Source organism: Triticum urartu, chromosome 1A, assembly GCF_056163025.1.
Source record: "Triticum urartu cultivar PI428250 chromosome 1A, HENAU_Tu73, whole genome shotgun sequence".
Lineage (NCBI taxonomy): Eukaryota > Viridiplantae > Streptophyta > Magnoliopsida > Poales > Poaceae > Triticum > Triticum urartu.
In genome coordinates, this window is record NC_141873.1 from 28853200 (window position 1) to 28874193 (window position 20994).

Below are 20994 nucleotides of genomic sequence, written 5' to 3' on the forward strand. Positions count from 1 at the left end.
TGCAATGTCACATTCCTAGAAGCATACAGTTACAGAACAGAAGCAATTTTAGTTACCCATGTACCCACGACACAACCCAACTACATCAAAGAACTGCAATGTGAAATTCAAAGAAGAAAAAGTTAAACAATGCGTATAACTATGACCAGCTGATGTTATGATGGCTTCCACATTTGAAAAACAGATATCCTCATGTTATGGGTAAGAACCCAATAGTATACTGTGTTGATCACAATTTCAACAGTTCTAGACAAATCTATCAACATAAATCATATTAAACTGATGGAAGAATTTATTCCCAATTTACTTTTTGTTAGAAGCTAAACATTTATATCAAGCGTAGTATATGATGAACTAACCTTGTTATTACTAGTTGTGTTGTACTAGTATGCTAACGTAACCCAGGATAGACGGACGTCGCCTAGCCATGGTATTTTGGTTTGGAAACCAAAGCAAGCAGAATACTCCTATATGTATAGGAAGTTGGGAACTAGTACTAGACAGAGCATGGAAAACTGACACAATGTGTTGGTGCATTCATGGTCAGTCTATCTGACAGTAGAAGAGTTTGAAAACATGATTTTACATGCAATGGATGCACAGGCGCGCACATACAAAGAGATGGAGAGAGAGATTGCTAGCTAGAGCAGGTTTGAGTCATCCAAAATTGAACAATTTCAGACATGGCATCCACAATCTATATGCATCCAGAAATCATCAGCCTGTATGCTCTAGTCCGGTACCATATCCCCACAAAAACCATGTGGACCAAAGGTGCAAGCACGAAACCAGGATCTATGTGAAATTTCTATCTATGCACCATATTGCTGGATAATTCATGGAGCAAGAAGAAATACAAAGACAACATCTAATGACGCGCTAACAAATCAGCTGCTTCGTCCATCCAGATCATGGGCGGCGTGACAGAAGAAGAGACTACCTGGACGTCCTCGACGGCGGCATGGAGGTCGGGCGAGTCCTTGACGGCCTTGATGTGGTCGACGCCGTTCCAGATGATGTCAAGCCTATCGACGATGCGCTCGAGCGGGTGGACGAAGCACTCCCACGCCGGCTCCACGCCCTTCTTGAGCTCCTCCAGCTCGCCCTCCTGCGAGCGACCACAACCACATACGGTCAGATCCGGACGGGCGATGAGCGGGCGAACGAACGGGGATCAGGGGAAGGTGGATAAGGGCGTACGAGGCGGGCGAGGAGCGCGCGGATCCCGGGACGGACGTGCGCGGGCTCGACGCGGTCGAAGGGCGGGAAGTCGAAGTTGGTGAGCAGCGGGTTGCTGCTGCTGTTGGCGTCCGCCATGGCGTCGGAGGCGGCGGTGCAGTAGGCAAAGCAGGCGGGGTGGCGGAAGGGAGGGTGGCCGGGGTAGGGGAGGCGGGGGCGGCGGCAGTGGAGGGACCTGCCGGCAAGGTGAGAGAGCCGGCGTGTCGATCTGGATCGGGGAGGAGGCGGCGATGCATTGGATCTAGATCGGGGAGGAGACGGCGGCGCGTTGGATAGGGGAGGAGGCGTTCCGCGTCCTGTGAGAGGGAAGCAGATGGGAGAGGAGAGGCCGTCGGCGGCGAGGTGTGGGAGGGACGAAGCGGTGGGTGGGTGGCGGCGTGCGGAGGCAAGGAGGCACGGGTGGGGCGCGAGGGACACTAGGGTTTGGAGTTTGGACGAGGGGGCTGAGAGGGAAGAGGCCACGAGGGATGAGAGTGTGAGGGGGACGAGGGCTGCCGTCAGATCCGGGAGTATCCGACGGTGTCTGACCCATGATCCGCGTGAGATGCATGTGAACCAATCAGAACACAGTAAACATTTTGAAGATGTCATGACCATTAAAATTGGTCGTAATTGATTAAAAATAAGTTATTTTCACAAGAAAAGTATTTTCTATTCTTTGAGTAACAATAATTGTTCTTTTTTGTGAAAAACCTACCAAATATTTGTTGCAAAATGGCACCACATCATTTTTAGAAATCATTACACCACATGTTATGCACAATTGACCAAATGGTGGGGTGTGAAAAGTTTTTATCCACCTCTCGTGAAAAAGATAAATTTCTGACGATTCAATAGGAAACGGTTCAAATTTGAACTGTAGCTGCCTCATAGTTTGTTATTTATTTTTTGAAAAATTCATTTTTAGGTACAAAAGTATCTATTTAATCAGAGAAACACCAAAAGTTTTCCAAGATTCAACCACTAGCTAGGAACGGTCATGCCCGCCGTTTTGACCGCATTTTGAAACGGATATGAAAAATTCAAAAAAATTCAAAAAATTAGAAAACCTTTGCATTTTGTCATTATATGTGAGCAAGTTACCGCTAAAAATAATAAACTTGTAATACGATAACCTCTTTAAAAAAGTGTTCTCAGAAATGAGCTATCATGTGTGATGATTCATGGCTTTCAAGCCAAATGATCAATCTTATGGCAACATTCATGGCATAGTTTGTTCAAATGATATCATATTGTGCACAAGGGTGCATATTGGAATTCCAAACAATGTTGCCTAAGAGAGTTTTCATTTTCTTTGAACAGAAAATTCATTTTCCATTTTCTGAGTGCCTGAAATGAGTTTTTTTGTGAAAAACCTACCAAATAATTGTTGCAAAATTGGACCAAATCAATTTTCTAAAATACTAGGACATATTCAATGCACAATTGACAAAATGGTTGGGTGTAAAAAGGTTTGATCCACCTCTCGTGAAAAAGACAAATTCCTGCCGATTCAGTTGGAAGCGGGTCAAATTTGAACTGTAGCTGCCTTGTAGTTTGCTCTTTATTTTTTCCAAAAATCATTTCTAGGTACATAAGTACCTATTTAATCATAGAAACACCAAAAAAATCCAAGATTCAACCACTAGCTAGGAACGGTCATGCCCGCCGTTTTGACCGCATTTTGAAACAGGCATAAAAAATTCAAAAAATTGGGAAACCTTCGCATTGTGTCATCAGATGTTACCAAGTTTTCAGGAAAAATAACAAACTTGTAAAACGGCAATTATTTAAAAAAGTGTTCTCAGAAATGAGCTATCATGGGTGAAGATTCATGGCTTTTAAGCCAAATGATCAATCTTATGGCCACATTCATGGCATAGTTTGTTCAAATGATCTCATATTGTGCACAAGGGTGCATATTGGAATGGCAAACAATGTTGCCTAAGGAAGTTTTCATTTTCTTTGGACGAAAAAACCATTTTCCATTTTTCGAGTGCCTGAAAGGAGGTTTTTTTGTGAAGGACCTCCCAAATAATTGTTGCAAAATTGGACCAAATCAATTTTCTAAAATACTAGGACATATTTAATGCACAATTGACAAAATGGTTGGTTGTAAAAAGGTTTGATCCACCTCTCGTGAAAAAGACAAATTCCCGCCGATTCAGCTGGAAGCGGGTCAAATTTGAACTGCAGCTGCCTCATAGTTTGCTATTTATCTTTTCCAAAAATCATTTCTAGGTACTTATATTTAATCAGAGAAACACCAAAAAATTCCAAGATTCAACCACTAGCTAGGAACGGTCATTCCCGCCGTTTTGACCGCATTTTGAAATGGGCATAAAAAATTCAAAAATAATCAAAAAACTGGGAAACCATCGCATTGTGTCATAATATGTGACCAAGTTTTCAGGAAAAATAACAAACTTGTAATATGGCAATTATTTAAAAAACTGTTCTCAGAAATGAGCTATCATGGGTGAAGATTCATGGCTTTCAAGCCAAATGATCAATCTTATGGCCACATTCATGGCATAGTTTGTTCATATGATCTCATATTGTGCACAAGGGTGCATATTGGAATGGCAAACAATGTTGCCTAAGGGAGTTTTCATTTTCTTTGGAGAAAAAACCATTTTCCATTTTTTGAGTGCCTGAAAGGAGGTTTTTTTGTGAAGGACCTCCCAAATAATTGTTGCAAAATTGGACCAAATCAATTTTATAAAATACTAGGACATATTTAATGCACAATTGACAAAAAAATTTGGTGTAAAAAGGTTTGATCCACCTCTCGTGAAAAAGACAAATTCCCGCCGATTTAGGAGAAAGCGGGTCAAATTTGAACTGCAGTTGCCTCATAGTTTGCTATTTATTTTTTCCAAAAATCATTTCTAGGTACATAAGTACCTATTTAATCAGAGAAACGCCAAAAAAATTCCAAGATTCAACCACTAGCTAGGAACGGTCATTCCCGCCGTTTTGACCGCATTTTGAAACGGGCATAAAAAATTCAAAAAAATCAAAAAATTGGGAAACCTTCACATTGTGTCATCATATGTGACCAAGTTTTCAGGAAAAATAACAAACTTGTAATATGGCAATTATTTAAAAAAAAGTGTTTTCAGAAATGAGCTATCATGGGTGAAGATTCATGGCTTTCAAGCCAAATGATCAATCTTATGGCCACATTCATGGCATAGTTTGTTCAAATGATCTCATATTATGCACAAGGGTGCATCTTGGAATTCCAAACAATGTTGCCTAAGGGAGTTTTCATTTTCTTTGCATGAAAAATTCATTTTCCATTTTCCGAGTGCCTGAAATGAGTTTTTTTTGTGAAGGACCTACCATATATTTGTTGTAAAATTGGACCAAATAAATTTTATAAAATACTAGGACATATTTAATGCAAAATTGACAAAATGGTTGGGTTTCAAAAGTTTTGATCCACCTCTGGTGAAAAGACAAATTCCCGCCGATTCAGCAGGAAGCGGGTCAAATTTGAACTGCAGCTGCCTCATAGTTTGCTATTTGTTTTTTCTAAAAATAATTTCTAGTTAAATAAGTACCTATTTAATCAGAAATACATGTTTGGTGGCGATACGTTGAGGTTCGGACGGTGGCCGAGGGCCCCAACTCTAGAGCGCGTAAACTCGCATGCCCGCCGCGAGGTCACCGCGTGGCCGTGGCGTTGCCATGTGTTCTGGGCGGCCTAGGCATGTCTAGTGGGTTGGGCACTCCCCAGGTAGGTGCTAGGAAGAAAATTACAACATAAGATTCTCACGAGGAGACCGATCGATGCTCAAACATGAATAAGCAGCCAAGTGTTTGATTAGCGGTACGGGAAATGCACATGGCTAATGGGCGTGAGTTTTGTCTGAGGATGATCAGTTACTAAGAAGACCGTCTTCACAAATTTTCAGCTCAAAAGGAGGAGCCTAGGTGGTACTTGCTTTGCAAAGTATCACACTGGACATAAATACGAATGTTGAAGCTGGGCTCAAAATAATGAATGGATTGAGCTGGCATTTGGTGGAGGATGGTTATTTAAGCATTCGAAAGCACTGTAGAAAATGGATACTATTTGGACATGCCAAAGTGGTACTTCCTTCACAAACTGTTGTTCTGAACAGAATAGGAAAATGAATATTTTTTAATTATTTCTGAACTAGGCAAGGAAGGTTTTTTACATATTTGACGAATATATGACCCAAATAATTTATGAGATTTTTTTGGGAATTTTGGGAATGACAGAAATATAGGTTGCTTCACAACCTAGGGCAAAAACTGCCAGATGGACATGACACATAGGCAAAACTGATGAGGTGGCGCCTAGTCATAGCAACCCACCACAATTTACAAGGTTATGACCATCTATATTGGTCATGATCAGCTAGAAATAAGGCAGCAGACCAGTGCTATCTGCTTTATGACCATTTCGTGTAAGGAAATTACGACCTTTCTGACTAAAATGGTCGTTATAGTTTAGGGTTTGGAGCCCTCCGAAAAGCTTTTGACCAATTGGTCTGAAATGGTCATAGATCTATGACCAATTCTTCCAGGGTCATTGACAGAAGGTCACTAGTTGACATATTTCTTGTAGTGTGGGAGGTGCTTTGAGGTCCGTGCGATGCGGGCCAAACAGTGAACGCGGGTAAGCAAACAACCCATTTCCTTTCCGCGTGGGCCTAGTTGCCCTATATGCAAATTGTTAAATACAGTGGCGGAGCCAGGGGACGAGCGGGGGCGAGGCATGAACTCACGTACTCCCCCCCCCCCCTCTTCCTCCCTCTTCCTCACTCTCTCTCCCCCTCTCCCTCACTCGGGAGGTGGGACGAAAATAAACCCGGAACGGAGACTACAAACTGAGACATTAGGAGTAGAGATCATTTAATTGATAAGAATAAATAGAAAACGGTGTTAAAAAGGAGAAACATATTAGAATACATTGAAAAACCAAAAGGACGATGTAAAGGAGGATTGGCCCTGCACCCCGGGCCTTGCCACCGAACCGGCTCAGTGGTCTAGTCCCCGCGCGGTCGTCTTCTCCTGTTCCCCGAGCCGCGTCGCTACAGAGCCGGGCTCCCGCCCGACCACCTCGCTGGCATCGAAGGGGAATGGATAAGGGTGACGCCCTTCCTTCCCTGCCCCCATGGCCTCACTCCTCCTCGATGCCCCCTCCCAAATCCACTTCTCCTCCTCGCTCGCTCGATCCCATCGATCTGGACGAAGTCAGACGCCACGGCCACCATGACCGACCCCGTCCACATGGCCACTACCCTCCTTGTGCGCTAGGAGCTTGTCGAGGAGCTCCGAATGCCTTCGCTACTTCGTCTGCGCCAACGAGATCAAGTCCAGCACCCCCGCATCGACGTCGTTGCCGTCTTCCTCAACCTTGGGCCACCGCGACATTGTCGTTCGATCTGCGCCGCCCCGAGCTCCCATGTCTTCCCCTAGGGCGCCATTGACACCGCCATGATCTCCTCTTGCCTTTCCCCTGTTTCCCCTCTTGTTTGCTCTCGTTAGGTATTTCGCCATGGCCGAGAACCGCCGTCCGCCATGGTCATTGCAGGGTAGCCACCGAGCTCCTCGGATTGACCCCGTGGCACATGCCCGCTCCTATGCACGCACATGCCCGAGCCAACCGCTCTTCTTCCGCGCCCGCGGGGCCACTCCCTCTCCATGCCCACGCCCGTGCTACACCGCGTCGGTTGCGCCCGCCGCTGCCGTCGCGCTCGCCGCAGCCACCGCACCACTGAGCCCCGCGCGACACACACCCTGGTCGCGCGCCACACTCTCACTGGCTGTGCTCGCCCCGTCTGCTGCCGCCTATCCCTTCGCTCGCCCCGCTGCCGCGCCCCTGCCTCGCGCCGCCTCCGGTCGTTGCCATATTCTGTCGGCCGCCCCTCAGCCACGCCGGCCGCATCTCTGCCCTCCACCGTCGACCGCTCGCCTCGCCTGCTGCGTGTTGCTTCCTGCTGCTATGCGCTGCTCTACCGCTGGTACGCTGCTGCGCCATGCCCTCGACACCGCCGTAGACAAATGTGGCGGAGGGATTGTTAATGGAGTACGAGAAGGAGGTGGCAGAGAAGGTGTGGAGAGGCAGGAGGTCTGGGGCGGTGTCACCTGGCTGTGGTGGAGGTGTTTATGCGAGAAGGAGCCGGAGTGGAAGGAGAGGTCACAATTGGAAAGAATCGCAAAAAAATCATAACCCGGAGATCTCAGTTCAAAAAAATGCTAATATCGATGAAGGGGTGATTTCCTTCAATAGGTGGAAAACATAGGAAATATTGGTCGTTATCAAGGAAAGGTAAAAAATTAGGAAAGTTAGGATTTTTGAACTGATTTCTATGCAAGTGGGGTTTTATTGTTTGGTAACGTGATATCAGTACCTGCCCATTTGTGACGTGTCTGATTAGAAAAGTTTGCAAATGTTAAGAAACTATTTATTGGAGGAAAGTTGTGACGTGTGTGTTATTTGTTTCCTAAAACAAATTTCACTAATAAGAGAAATTGATTGATTTAGATAAGTTAGGAAAGTTAGATTAAAATGTATTATTTGTTTTCTGAAAATTTGTTATTTGTTTCCTAAGACAAATTGAACCAATAAAAGGAATCGATTGATTTGCATAATTTAAGGAAGTTGGATTAAAATGTATTATTTGTTTTCTGAAAATCTGTTATTTGTTTCGTAAAACAAATTGAACCAATACAAGGAATCGATTGATTTGCATAATTTAAGGAAGTCAGATCCGTGATTTGTTATACGTTAAGAAAGTTCTGGTTGTAATAAAGAGTGTAGAGAAAAATAAACCGATAAACCAGGGTGGGAGAGGGTGGTGGGAAGAGAGACGAAAAAACCAGCGAAAATAAACCGCGGACCAGGATGGGAGGGGTGATGGGAGGAGAGACGAAAAAAAATCAGCGAAAATAAACCACGGAGACGATTCACCAACTCGTCCATTAGGAGTAGAGATGCGACTGTGGTAGGGTTACACGTACTATACCTTGTGAAGATCTCCGGAAACGGTGAAGAATACCACAGAGGTGGCGCAAGCGAATTAGAGGTAAAGCAGGATGGGTGACCACATGTTCATCGACGAGACGCGTCAGGACACACTGTGAGTGTGTAGCACCAGTGGGGCTTGCGGCCTCCACGCGATTCCAGCGATGACGGCTCGCCGACAGAGGGTTGTGTCCTCCACCATCTACCTCCTTCGTCTACCTGCCAGCATTGCCCTGCTCTTGGGCCTCCCGGCCATGACCCGACACACAGAGCTGCGCTGGTGGTCCATCACTCGTCCCCTTGGCACCCCCTCTCCTTCCCCATCGGATCCACAAGGATAATGCACAATGGAGACCGGATCAATCTTGCAGCGGGCAGAAATAACCACCAAGCATCAGTGCGCAGACCCTTATGGCGAGGATCGATGCAGGGCAGCATTGTTTCGGAGGATGTTGGTGTGGCAGGCAATAGGGAGGCGAATCGACTGCAGGGTGGATCCGGAGGCGGATTGGTGAATGACTGTGTGTACGTTCCCTTTTAACATTAGAGATTTGGCAAGGTAAGAAAAGATAAATAAAAAATGGGTTTGTCTATGTCACATCTAGATGTAATAATACCTCACATCTAAGTATAATGTTAACGTCATCTCATTTTTTCATTGTTTGAACTATTTGTTTGATTTTAATTTGGCAAAGCCCAAAACTAAAAACCAGTTCGCCTCCGTCTTGCCTGGGTGGCCGGCCTTATACGTAAATCTGGTTGCTAGTTCCCCTAAAAAAAACTGGTCGCTAGCTACCCGGACAAAAAGAATCTGATCACTAGCCTTTTCTAGAGAAAAAAAACTGATAGCGTCTTTTTTTTTTGAGCAATCGCGTCTGATCGTTATACATTTCAAGTGTGTGTTTTTTTGCGGCAACAGAACTTGTATTACTCAATAACAATATCCTTACAATCACCTTGAGCTAGTTCCAAAACCTCTACTGGACCAGACCCTAGCCAAGTCATAGTCCGACCTTCAACTCTAGCAAAGGTAGCTAGTCTATCACTTACTTTATTTTGTAGTCTAAAAACATGAGTAATACAAGTCTGCCTAAGACTTAAAAGAAGTCTGATTTCATTCACCAGGGAAGCATAAACTGATCGATCAATATCGCCACATGAGATCATAGACACAGCCATGCTCGAGTCCATCTCAATGGCTATAGGAAGATCAGATCAGTATAGTGCCAGAGACAGTCCTTCCATGCACGCACACAGCTCCGCCTCCAAAGCATCTCTACACGACCATAGTGCTCCGCAAGCCGAAAAAATGATGGAGCCCATATTATCTCGCAGAATCATCCCTGCACCTGCACTAGAACTTGATACAAAGGAGCCGTCCGTATTTAGTTTAACCCAATCAGGTACTGGAGGGACCCAAGCTAATTCCTTCTCTGGCCCGGCAACACTAGGTTGTCTAGCGGCCCGGTCGAGCGTAATGATCGACTTTCCTTTCACTGGATCTGCATGTGGGTTCAGCTTAATGCACAACAGCTCTTCTCTATATCTCTGAAGAAAACTGATTGACACTTGCATGGGCGGTGCTGGTTTATAGTGAACTAATTCATTACGGACGTACCAGGTTCTCCAGAAAATAAGCAACATCATGATACGATCAAACTCACCAAGTGGAGCCAGAGCATGAAGTAGCCATTCTTTCCCATTAGGACTAATCGATTCAATTGCCGGCAGATTCCACACCTTGGCCATAGCCAGGTACAGATCGCGACCAAATTGACATCTCAAAAACGGGTGATAATTGTCCTCTTCCTCCACACCACAAACTGGGCATCTGCTGGACGGCTCTAGGCCGATCCTATTCTTATTCTTCCACGTCGGGAGCGCATTTGTTGCTAGTCGCCATGCAAAATTACGCACGGTGGGCGGAACCCCGCTCTTCCATATGTACTGCCAGCAAGGTCTACTTCCATTTGGCAAAGTACTAGAAGAAACTGCTGTGCCCCTATGTGCCTCCTCAAACGCAAGCATATATGCTGATTTAACCGTGAAGACACCAAGCTTACCAGGACCCCAAGCAATCACATCATCGCCCAATCTTGGAGAAGCCCGTATTTTTAAGATTTCCTCAACATCAACCGGACAGAAATATTGTGCTAGCAGTGCATAGTTCCATGAGCCATTATTATTCAGAAGGTCCGATACGAACCGGATACGGCAAGTTCCCTGTTGAGATATTGGTTTATAAGAGAACGGTCGGGGAATCCAGTTATCTCTCCAGACCCTGATGCTTCTTCCATTGCCAACCCTCCATATCAATCCTTTTTTCAAGAGATCAAGTCCATGACTTATAGCTTGCCAAGTAGATGACGCGTTTCCAGTAAAGACCGTATCCTCTAAGTTACCTTGTGGATAGTATCTTGCCTTGAGCACACGAGCACACAAACTTTCAGGTTTGAAAAGAAGTCGCCAAGCCTGACGGGCCAACAAAGCTTGGTTGAACATCCGGAAATCACGGAAGCCCACACCTCCTTTATCTTTGGGCTGTAGCGAATAATCCCAACCCCTCCAGTGAACTTTTCTTTTCCCTTTCTTGGATCCCCAATAGAAATTCCTCACCATCCTTGTAAGATCATCACATACAGAATAGGGAAGTTTAAAAACACCCATAATATACGTCGGCAACGCTTGGGCCACCGATTTGATAAGAACTTCCCTACCCGGCTGGGCTAGAAAACCATCACCCCACTGAATTAAACGCTTTCTTAGACTCGCCTGAAGGTTCTGAAAGCGTCCCTTTGACATACGTCCCTCTGGTGTTGGAAGACCAAGATACTTCTCCTCGAACATCAAGCTCGTAACATTCAGAACTTCCCTAACCTGCTCCTGTAACATGGCCGGGCAAGCAGTACCAAAAAATATTGAGCACTTATTATAGTTCAGACTCTGACCGGTGGCCTCACCATATAAGTCCAATGCTTCCTTCACATTCTCCGCTTAAGCTCTAGATGCCTCAAAGAACAACAAAGTATCATCAGCAAAAAGCAAGTGTGAAATGCCCGGAGCTCTTCTGCACACCTTAACTGGGGTAATGTCTCCCGTACTTACTCTACTTTTCAAAATAGCTGACAAAGCCATCCGCCACAAACAAGAATAAAAAAGGTGAAGGGGGATCACCCTGCCGAAGACCACGCATCGGTGCAAATGAATCCAAGAGGGTTCCGTTTAATTTGACAGAATATCCCACCGATGTGACACACGTCATTATCCAATCAATCCATCGTTGAGAGAAACCCAACTTTTGCATCACTCGCTTCAAAAAGCCCCAATCCACCCTATCATATGCCTTTGACAGGTCAAGCTTATAAGCACAGAAACTTTTTGTAGGATCCTTCTCCTGCTTGATAAAGTGAATGCACTCAAAAGCCACCAATGCATTATTCGTGATCATCCTCCCTGGAATAAAGGCACTTTGCTCCGGAGAAATTAAGTCATCCAGAAGGGGCCTCAACCTATTAACAAGGCACTTAGAAATAACTTTATATATCACATTACAGAGACTAATGGGCCTGTAATCAGACATTTTTGTGGGGTTAGAAATTTTTGGAATAAGAACAATACACGTGGAATTTACCCCCTCAGGCATAATACCCGTCATGAAGAAATCCTTCACCGCAGCAAGGACACCGTCCTTTAGTATGCTCCAGTTTCGCTGAAAAAACCTTGCTGGATATCCATCCGGCCCCGGTGCCTTTACGGGACCAATCTAGAATAAAGCATCCGCAATTTCTTTATCTGTGAAAGGTGCACATAACTTGATATTGTCTTCGTCCGACACCATAGCATCAAGAAGATCAAGTACTGGAGAAGCATCAAGCGAGGGGTCCGCTGAGAAAATATCATGAAAGTACTCGTTCGCTAGCTTTCTCATCGCAGCAAAATCAGAATGCACCACTCCAATGCTATCCTTCAGCTCACGAATTTTATTTTTTCGTGCTCTCCAAACAGGCTTATTCTGAAAAAAACTTGTATTTCTATCGCCCTCCTTTAGCCACGTGACTCAAGATCTCTGTAACCACATCATCTCTTCTTGATAGAGTAATTCATTCATTTTATCCGTGACCAAACGAATATCCTGCTGATCTGCACTCATATGCATCAATTCTTCTAACTGGGATCGCGCCTTGGCAAGCTCCCCGGTCACATTACCAAATTTTTTACTCCAAGAACCCAGGGTCGCCATAGTCTTGGTGAGGGCATCACGCAGTTGGCCTAGGTTCTGCACAATACCTATAGCCTCCCAAGCCTCTTTTATCACGTCCGGTAGCGTTACATCTCGCTCCCAGAACAGCTCATAACGCCGGCATTTAGGCCCTGTTGGTCCCTGGTCGGTCGATCCCTTCACCAAAACAGCCACATGATCAGAACATGGCGAGGGAATATGCAATACCGATGTGTGCGCAAATAAATTCCTCCACGAGTTGGTCGCGACTGCTCTGTCCAGTCGCACCTTTACATTGCTCCCTCCACTGCGTTTGTTGTCGTAAGTGAACGGAACGCCAACAAAACCCAAATCTATTAGCCCACAAATTTCCAGAGTGTCACGAAAGGCCACCATTTGAGATTCCGCCCGTGGAGTGGACGACATATGCTCAAAGTCCCAGAGGGCCTCGTTGAAGTCTCCAAGCAATAACCATGGCAGATTATTCACATTTTTTAGATTCTCAATTTGTGTCCACATAAGGTGCCTATTCTCAACTCGAGGCTCTCCATAAACACACGTAATTCTCCATTGTTCTGCATCTTGGTGGACATGGACCAAGGCATCAATATAGCGCTCATTCTTGTCCAAAATCTCCACGTCATAGGACTCATGCCAGTATAATGCAAGACTACCACTCATACCATTACTATCTACTCCACAAAACCCCTTGAGACCCAAGTGAACTCTAACTCTTCTCATCTTTTCTTCCTTCTGCCTCGTTTCACATAAAAAAACCATCATGGGGGAATGCGACTGGCACATAGTCGCTAGTTCACGAACCGTCCGGGTATTCCCCCCTCCCCGGCAGTTCCAGCTTAACAAATTCATTGGGCCCGGCGGTCCTCCAGCTCGGAGGCCGCCTCGTTTGACATGTCCACTTCAGCACCTACAGCTCCCTCTCCCTGCCTTCTTCTCTTGACGATAGGATCCTTACCAGGAGTAGAACTAGGAGGCCCACCCCCCCCCCCCGCTCCTCCTGCCACAGTCCCGTTTTCGAGCATCAAAATTGTGTTTGAAACTTTTCCGGACAAGTTTGGAACAGCTTGACCTCTCACGGTGACAGTACTGTCTTCACTAATAAGTCTCTTGCGAACACTTTTAACATCTCCTACAGCCGCTTCATTGTTATACTGGGACACATCCATATCATCAGCCATTGCATGCTCATTGCATCTCCCTCTTCCACCAGAATTGTAGGTTCTTGCCCCCCTCTCTCCTCTACCTCCTCCACCACTTCTTCCACCTCTGTTAGGAGCACCAAAAGTACCTCCACCTCTGCCTGCTCCTGCCCAACCTCCCGCTCTGCCACCCATAGCGCCACCACCACTTGGTTCGTTATTCCAATGAAGCCAGTCCCCCCACTCACACGAGCTAGGATCGTGAATTCCATCGCCACATTCTTCAACAACATGCCCCATACACCCACAGAAGAAGCAAAAATCTGGGAGCTTCTCATAACTAACCGGGTATTTCTTTCTTTCCTTCAAGGTGATAGGCACGAATCTCACCAGGGGTTTCTGAACATTCACAAAAACCCTCACACGAAGATAGCTTGAGGGATTAATCTTTCCTTCATTGACAACCACAGTAAACGGTGGTTCTCCCACCTTCTTCGCAACCTTATCCGCAAGCTCTTTCTTCCTAGTCAACCCATCAGGTAGCCCCTTGATTCTTGCCCACAAAGGGAACATATCCAATGCATATTCAGTAACGTTGGTATAGCCATCATACTCCACTAACACGACTGGATCTCTACGAAATTGCCACGGACCCCCCTCCATTACCCTCTTCTAATCACCCAAACAGTGGCACTGTGCCAAGAAGAGGTTCGCCCCCTTGATATTGAAAGTGACCCCTTGTGCACATGACCAAGCGTTCCTCATGGAGTTCAGCAAGGCTGCATGGCTGAACGGGCGCATCGTATGAACCCTAAAAAGGGCCAACCAGCGGACCTCCTTGATCAGTTCATCTAGCTCTCCTGATAGGTCCAAGTCTTCCTCCTCCTCGCCATGAAGGTTTAGCCCCTCGAAGGCATCTTCTAGGGCTGGATCTGGGCCGTAATGATCCCAGCCACCCCCATCTTCCTCCTCCTACGTCACCCCATCAATCTTCTCCTTCTCTCTCTCTGATTCCTCCGATCGCGTACTAGACTGCCCTGTTCCCGAGCCCCCTACACCATGGATCTCTTCGATCTGTTTATCCTTCGTCTGCACTTCCTTCGAGCCTCCCCTTCCATCCAAAACGCTAGCGTCCTCCATGCAGCTAGCGACGAACGCGAGCACGCACTAGGCCTGAACGATCGCCGGAGAAGGCGGCAAAAGCGGTGGTAAAGATTCGTAGACTCCGGCGGCGGCGCCAGAGGACAAGGTGGACCCTAGGAGAGAACCCTAGGGGAAGGCAAAAAAAATCCAGATGTGAATGAGCTTTCAAGTGCATTTCTCATCGCTAGCTTCTAGGCTACCAATGATATTTTTCTTCCTTTTGATTTTCGCATTTTTCACTCTTATATTTATATGATTTATTTACATAATATTTCAAAAAATATGTTTGATCAAAACATGTTTCAAAAAATATGTTCACTAATGTACATAATATTTTTCAAATTATAAAAAATGTAAGTGAACCAAAAATATTCTAATATACAGTGAACAATCCTTTAATACATGATGATCACTTTCTAAATACACACTATTTTTTGCAATATACATTGAACTTACTTTATAATATACAGTGCACTTTTTTATATATGATGAACTTTTTAAACCATACACAATGAAGATTTCTTTCAATACACTAAATTATTTTAAAACGCGTACTAAACAATAGATTGTGCATTAAAATGTTCATGGATTAGAAAACAAATCATGATTCAAAATTGTTCGCAGATTCAGAAAATATGTGCATAAATTTCTAAAATATTCATAATTTTGAAAAAGGTTCAGAAATTTTAGAAATAAAAAGGAAAGGAAAAGTAGAAAAAACAAAAAGAATGAAAAGCGCAACATGAAAAATTTGAGAAAATCAAATAGAGAAAATAGATAAATCAGAAGAGAAGAAAAAACGGTTGCAACCATCCCAAAACCGCTAGAAAGGTTCCTTAAGCCGGATCCGCAAACCCATATTGGTCCCAGTAATCCCTGTTTGCTTCCCAAAAAACCAATCACTAACAGCATAAAACGGGTCAGCTCGTTACGACGGAATAGTGAGCGATCACTACACTTAGTGATTGCTATAAGCCCCACTCAACCCCAATGTCTTTGTCATTTTATTAGCGACATGCAAGTTGAGGGTAGATTCATAATTGGGTGAAAAATGTCAGGCCCAGTTGTGAGTTATGGGTGGACTTGCAACTATGGCCTAAAAAGGATCAAGGGTCTCGTTGCATGTTAATGGTGAATCTTCATCCTGGACAAAAGAAAAGGTTTGCCCAGTTACAAGCCGATGGTTGACTTGCGACTAGGAAAAAAGAAGGTCGGACCCCAGTGGCTGAAGGAAATTTGCCCTAGAGGCAATAATAAAGTTATTATTTATTTCCTTATATCATGATAAATGTTTATTATTCATGCTAGAATTGTATTAACCGGAAACTTAGTACATGTGTGAATACATAGACAAACAGTGTCACTATAGTACGCCTCTACTTAACTAGCTCATTGAATCAAAGATGGTTAAGTTTCCTAGCCGTAGACATGAGTTGTCATTTGATTAACGGGATCACGTCATTAGAGAATGATGTGATTGACTTGACCCATTCCGTTAGCTTAGCACGTTGATCGTTTAGTTTGTTGCTAGTGCTTTCTTGATGACTTATACATGTTCCTCTGATTATGAGATTATGCAACTCCCGAATACCGGAGGAACACTTTGTGTGCTACCAAACGTCACAACGTAACTTGGTGATTATAAAGGTGCTCTATAGGTGTCTCCGATGGTACTTGTTGAGTTGGCATAGATCAAGATTAGGATTTGTCACTCCGATTGTCGGAGAGGTATCTCTGGGCCCTCTCGGTAATGCACATCACTATAAGCCTTGCAAGAAATTTGACTAATGAGTTAGTTGCGGGATGATGCATTACGGAACGAGTAAAGAGACTTGCCGGTAATGAGATTGAACTAGGTATTGAGATACCGACGATCGAATCTCGGGCAAATAACATACCGATGACAAAGGGAACAATGTATACCGTTATGCGGTTTGACCGAGAAAGATCTTCGTAGAATATGTAGGAGCCAATATGAGCATCCAGGTTCCGCTATTAGTTATTGACCGGAGATGAGTCTCGGTCATGTCTACATAGTTCTTGAACCCGTAGGGTCCGCACACTTAACTTTCGGTGACGACCAGTATTATGAGTTTATGTGTTTTGATATACCGAAGGTTGTTCAGAGTCCCGGATGAGATCAGGGACATGACGAGGAGTCTCAAAATGTTTGAGACGTAAAGATCGATCTATTGGAAGGCTATATTCGGACATCGGAAAGGTTCTGAGTGGTTCGGGTATTTATCGGAGTACTATAGAGTTACGGGAATTCGCCGGGGAGTATATGGGCCTTATTGGGCTTTAGGGGAAAGAGAGAGGGGAGGTTGCGTGCCCCCCAAGGCCTAGTCCGAATTGGACTAGGGGGAGGGGCGGCGCCCCCTCCTTCCTTCTCTTCTCTTTTCCCTTTCCTTCTCTCCTACTCCTACTACATGGAAGGGGGGAATCCTACTCCCGGTGGGAGTAGGACTCCCCAGGGCGCGCCATAGTAGAGGATCGACCCTCCCCCTCCTCCACTCCTTTATATATGGGGGAGGGGCACCCCATGGACACACAAGTTGATCATTGATCTTTTAGCCGTGTGCGGTGCCCCCCTCCACCATAATCCACCTCGATTATATCGTAGCGGTGCTTAGGCGAAGCCCTGTTCCGGTAGCATCATCATCACTGTCATCACGCCGTCGTGCTGATGAAACTCTCCCTCTAAGTTCTACTGGATCGTGAGTTCGCGGGACGTCACCGAGCTGAATGTGTGCAGATCGCGGAGGTGCCGTATGTTCGGTACTAGGGATCGGTCGATCGTGAAGACGTACGACTACATCAACCGCATTGTAATAACGCTTCCGCTTACGGTCTACGAGGGTACGTGGACGACACTCTTCCCTCTCGTTGCTATGCATCACCATGATCTTGCGTGTGCGTAGGAAATTTTTGAAATTGCTGCATTCCCCAACAGTGGCGAGATGAGGGTAGACTCATAATTAGGATTAAAAAATGTCGGGCCCCAGTTGCGAGTTGAGTTTGGACTTGCAACTCAGACAAAAAAGGCTGGGCCCCAATTGCGAGTCGAGGATGGACTTGCAACTGCGACAAGAAAAGGTCGATCCCTAGGTGCGGGTTGATGGTGGACTTGCAACTGGGACGGAAAAAGGTCGGGACCCAGTTGTGAATCGAGGGTTAACTTGCAATTAGAAGTAAAAAACTCGGGCACTAGTTGCGAGTTGAGGGTGGACTTGCAACTCAAACAAAAAAGGTTGGGCCCTAGTTGCAAGTTGAGGGTAGACTTGCAACTTGGACAAAAAAGGTTGGGCCCCAGTTGCGAGTCGGGGTGGACTTGCAACTCAGAGAAAAATGATGGGCCCCAGTTGCGAGTCGGGGTGGACATGCAACTTGGACAAAAAAAGGTTTGGCCCCATTAGTGAATCTAGAGTGGACTTGCAACAAAAAGGGTTGGGTCCCAGTTAATTGAGTGTGGACTTCCAACTATGACAACGAAGGTTGGACCCAAGTTTCTAGTCAGGCATGGACTTCCAATTAGGACAAAAAATGTCGGGGCCCAATTGCAAGTCGAGAGTGGAATTGCAACCGGGAAAAGAAAAGGTCGGGCCCCAGTTGCGACTCAAGGGTGGACTTGCAACTGGGACAAAAAAAGGCCGGACCCCCAGTTGCGAGTCTAGATTGGACATGCAATTGGGACTAAAAATGGTCGGGCCATAATTGTGAGTCGAGTTTGGACATGCAAATAGGACAAAAAAGGTTGGCCCCAGTTGCAAGTCGCGGGTGGACTTGCAATTAGGACAAGAAAATATCGAACCCTAGTTGCGAGTCAACAGTTGACTTGCAACTCGGGCAATAAAAAGTCGGGCCCCAGTTGCAAATCGATGGTGGACTTGCCATTGGAGCTACAAAAACTCAGGCCCTAGTTGCGAGTCGAGAGTGGATTTGCAACTCGGACAAAAAAGGTTGGATCCTAGTTGCGAGTCGAGGGTGGACTTGCAACTCGCAGAAAAAAGTTTGGGCCCCAGTAGCGAGTCGGGGTGGACTTGCAATTCAGTCAAAAAAAGGTTTGACCCCAGTTGCGAGTCGAGGGTAGACTTGCAACTTGGACAAAAAAATGTCTAGCCCCATTAGTGAGTCGAGATTGGACTTGCAAGTAGGAAAAAAAGGTGGGCCTCAGTTACAAATTGAGGGTGGACCTCCAACTAGGACAAAAAAGGTCGGAACCCCAGTTGCGAGTCATTGGTGTGGACTTGCAACTACGACAAAAAAGTCTCAGGGCCCCTTTGCGAGTCGAGAGTGGAATTGCTACCGGGAAAAAATGTCGGGCCCCACTTCCGACTTGAGGGTGGATTTGCAATTGTGACAAAAAAAAGGTCGGACCCCCATTTTCGAGTTGAGAGTGGACTTGCAACTGGCAAAAAAAATATTAGGTCTCAGTTATAGGTCGAGGGTGGGATTGCAACTGGGATAAAAAAAAGTCGGGCCCCTGTTGCAAGTCGAGGGTGAACTAGCAACTAAAAAAAAGTTGGACCCCAGTTGCAAGTCAACAATGGACTTGCTACTCGGACGAAAAAAGATCAGGTCCCAGTTGCGAGTCAGAGAGTGGACTTGCACCTAGGACAAAAAAAGTCAGACCACAGTTGCAAGTCAAGGGTTGACTTGCAACTGGGACATAAAAGGTCGGGTCCCAGTTGCGAGTCGAGAGTGGACTTGCAACTAAGAAAAAAAGGTTAGACCCAGTTACGAGTCAAGGGCCGACAAAGCAAAGCCAAACATGCATCGGCCAACAACAAGATACGCAATGAAAAAACAGTGACAAGCGAGATGAAAGATGGAGCGCTTGCATGAAATTACTTAAACTAGATATAAAAGGTAAATTTTAATAGACTTGTAAAATTTTAAAAATCATGGATTTTAAAATACAAAAAAAACGAATTTTAAAAACCAAAAAAACCAACAAGGAAAAAAAATTAAAGACTTGTTCCAAAAGAACAAAAGAAAAATACGGGTTGGCACCCTAACGCCCTATAGCTCACCGAGCGTATCTATACCTTGGTCTTATTTTGAGACGGAAAAAGTAAACTGAGACGAAAAGTCTCACTGCTATCGTGTTTTCCATTGTGCGCACTCTTTACATTCACCCTGTAGCCCAAATTAAAAACAAGATAACGCTAAAACGACGGTGGAAACAAAGACGCGATGGTTCATGGGGAGCTCCTAACCGGTGGAATCGAACACGCGTCACTGACCGCCAGTAAATGGTTAGCCAACCACTCGAGCCACCCCGCAGTATTGAAACATTATAGCGCGATAAAGCTTGAGAAGAAAACGCTGCAGCCACGTAGATTTTTGGACTATTTAAAAATATTTAGAAAAACAAGATTTCTTTTGAACAACAATGTGAAATATTTTTGAAAGTTCACAGATTTTATAAAGAATCATGAATAAAAAAAGTTCATGGATTAAAAAAAGTTCAACGATTTCGAAAAAAAGTTCCTCAGCTTTGAAAAAAAGTTCACGAACGTAAAAAAAGTTCATCGGATTTTAAAAAAAGTTCACCGACTTAAAGAAAAGTTCATCGAATTTTTTAAAAGTTCACCGACCTAAAAAATGTTCATCAAATATGAAAAAAAGTACACCAAATTGAAAAAATATTCATCGATTAAAAAAAAAGAAGTTCACGGATTTTAGTAAAAGTTCATCCTATTATAAAAAAAGTGCATCAAATTTGAAAAAAGTTCATCCATTTAAAAAACTGTTCATCCGATTAGCAAAAGTTCATAGAATTTGAAAAATTGTTCATAACATTCGGTGAACTTTTTTGCATTGAATTAGAAAAAGGAAAAAAATTGAAAAAAAGAAAAAGAAAAAGGAAAAAAAAGGGGATAACAGAAGAGGAAGCAGTGCATTATCACAGTAAGTGGAGTGCTGGCGTGGTTGGCATGTCTTGCACTGAAGCTCGAAGGCAAAGCTGTAGCGGGCGCTTAGAGCACCGTTTAGGATTTGCCTGGTTCATGGAGCCTAGTAAAAAACAAAAAATAGAAAACAGGCCAAAAAAGCCCGGAAGCAAGGGATAATGGGCAGTGGAAAAAGTACGCACACAACGCACGGGACAGCCGGCGATGCAACGCGAATCAACAAAACAAAACAACGAGGCGTACCGGTCAGAGACTCAAATCAATGCCTTGCATGAAAAAACAAGCAATGGTAGATCGGACGGTGTGGAGTTTAGATGTGAGATAAATATATTA

The 20994-nt window shown here is 44.8% G+C and overlaps 1 pseudogene; it reads right to left on the reverse strand.

The window, feature by feature from the left end:
* Positions 1-868: 868 nt before the first annotated feature.
* LOC147988706 (putative cytosolic oligopeptidase A pseudogene) lies at positions 869-1325 on the reverse strand (annotated as a pseudogene).
* Positions 1326-20994: the final 19669 nt, after the last annotated feature.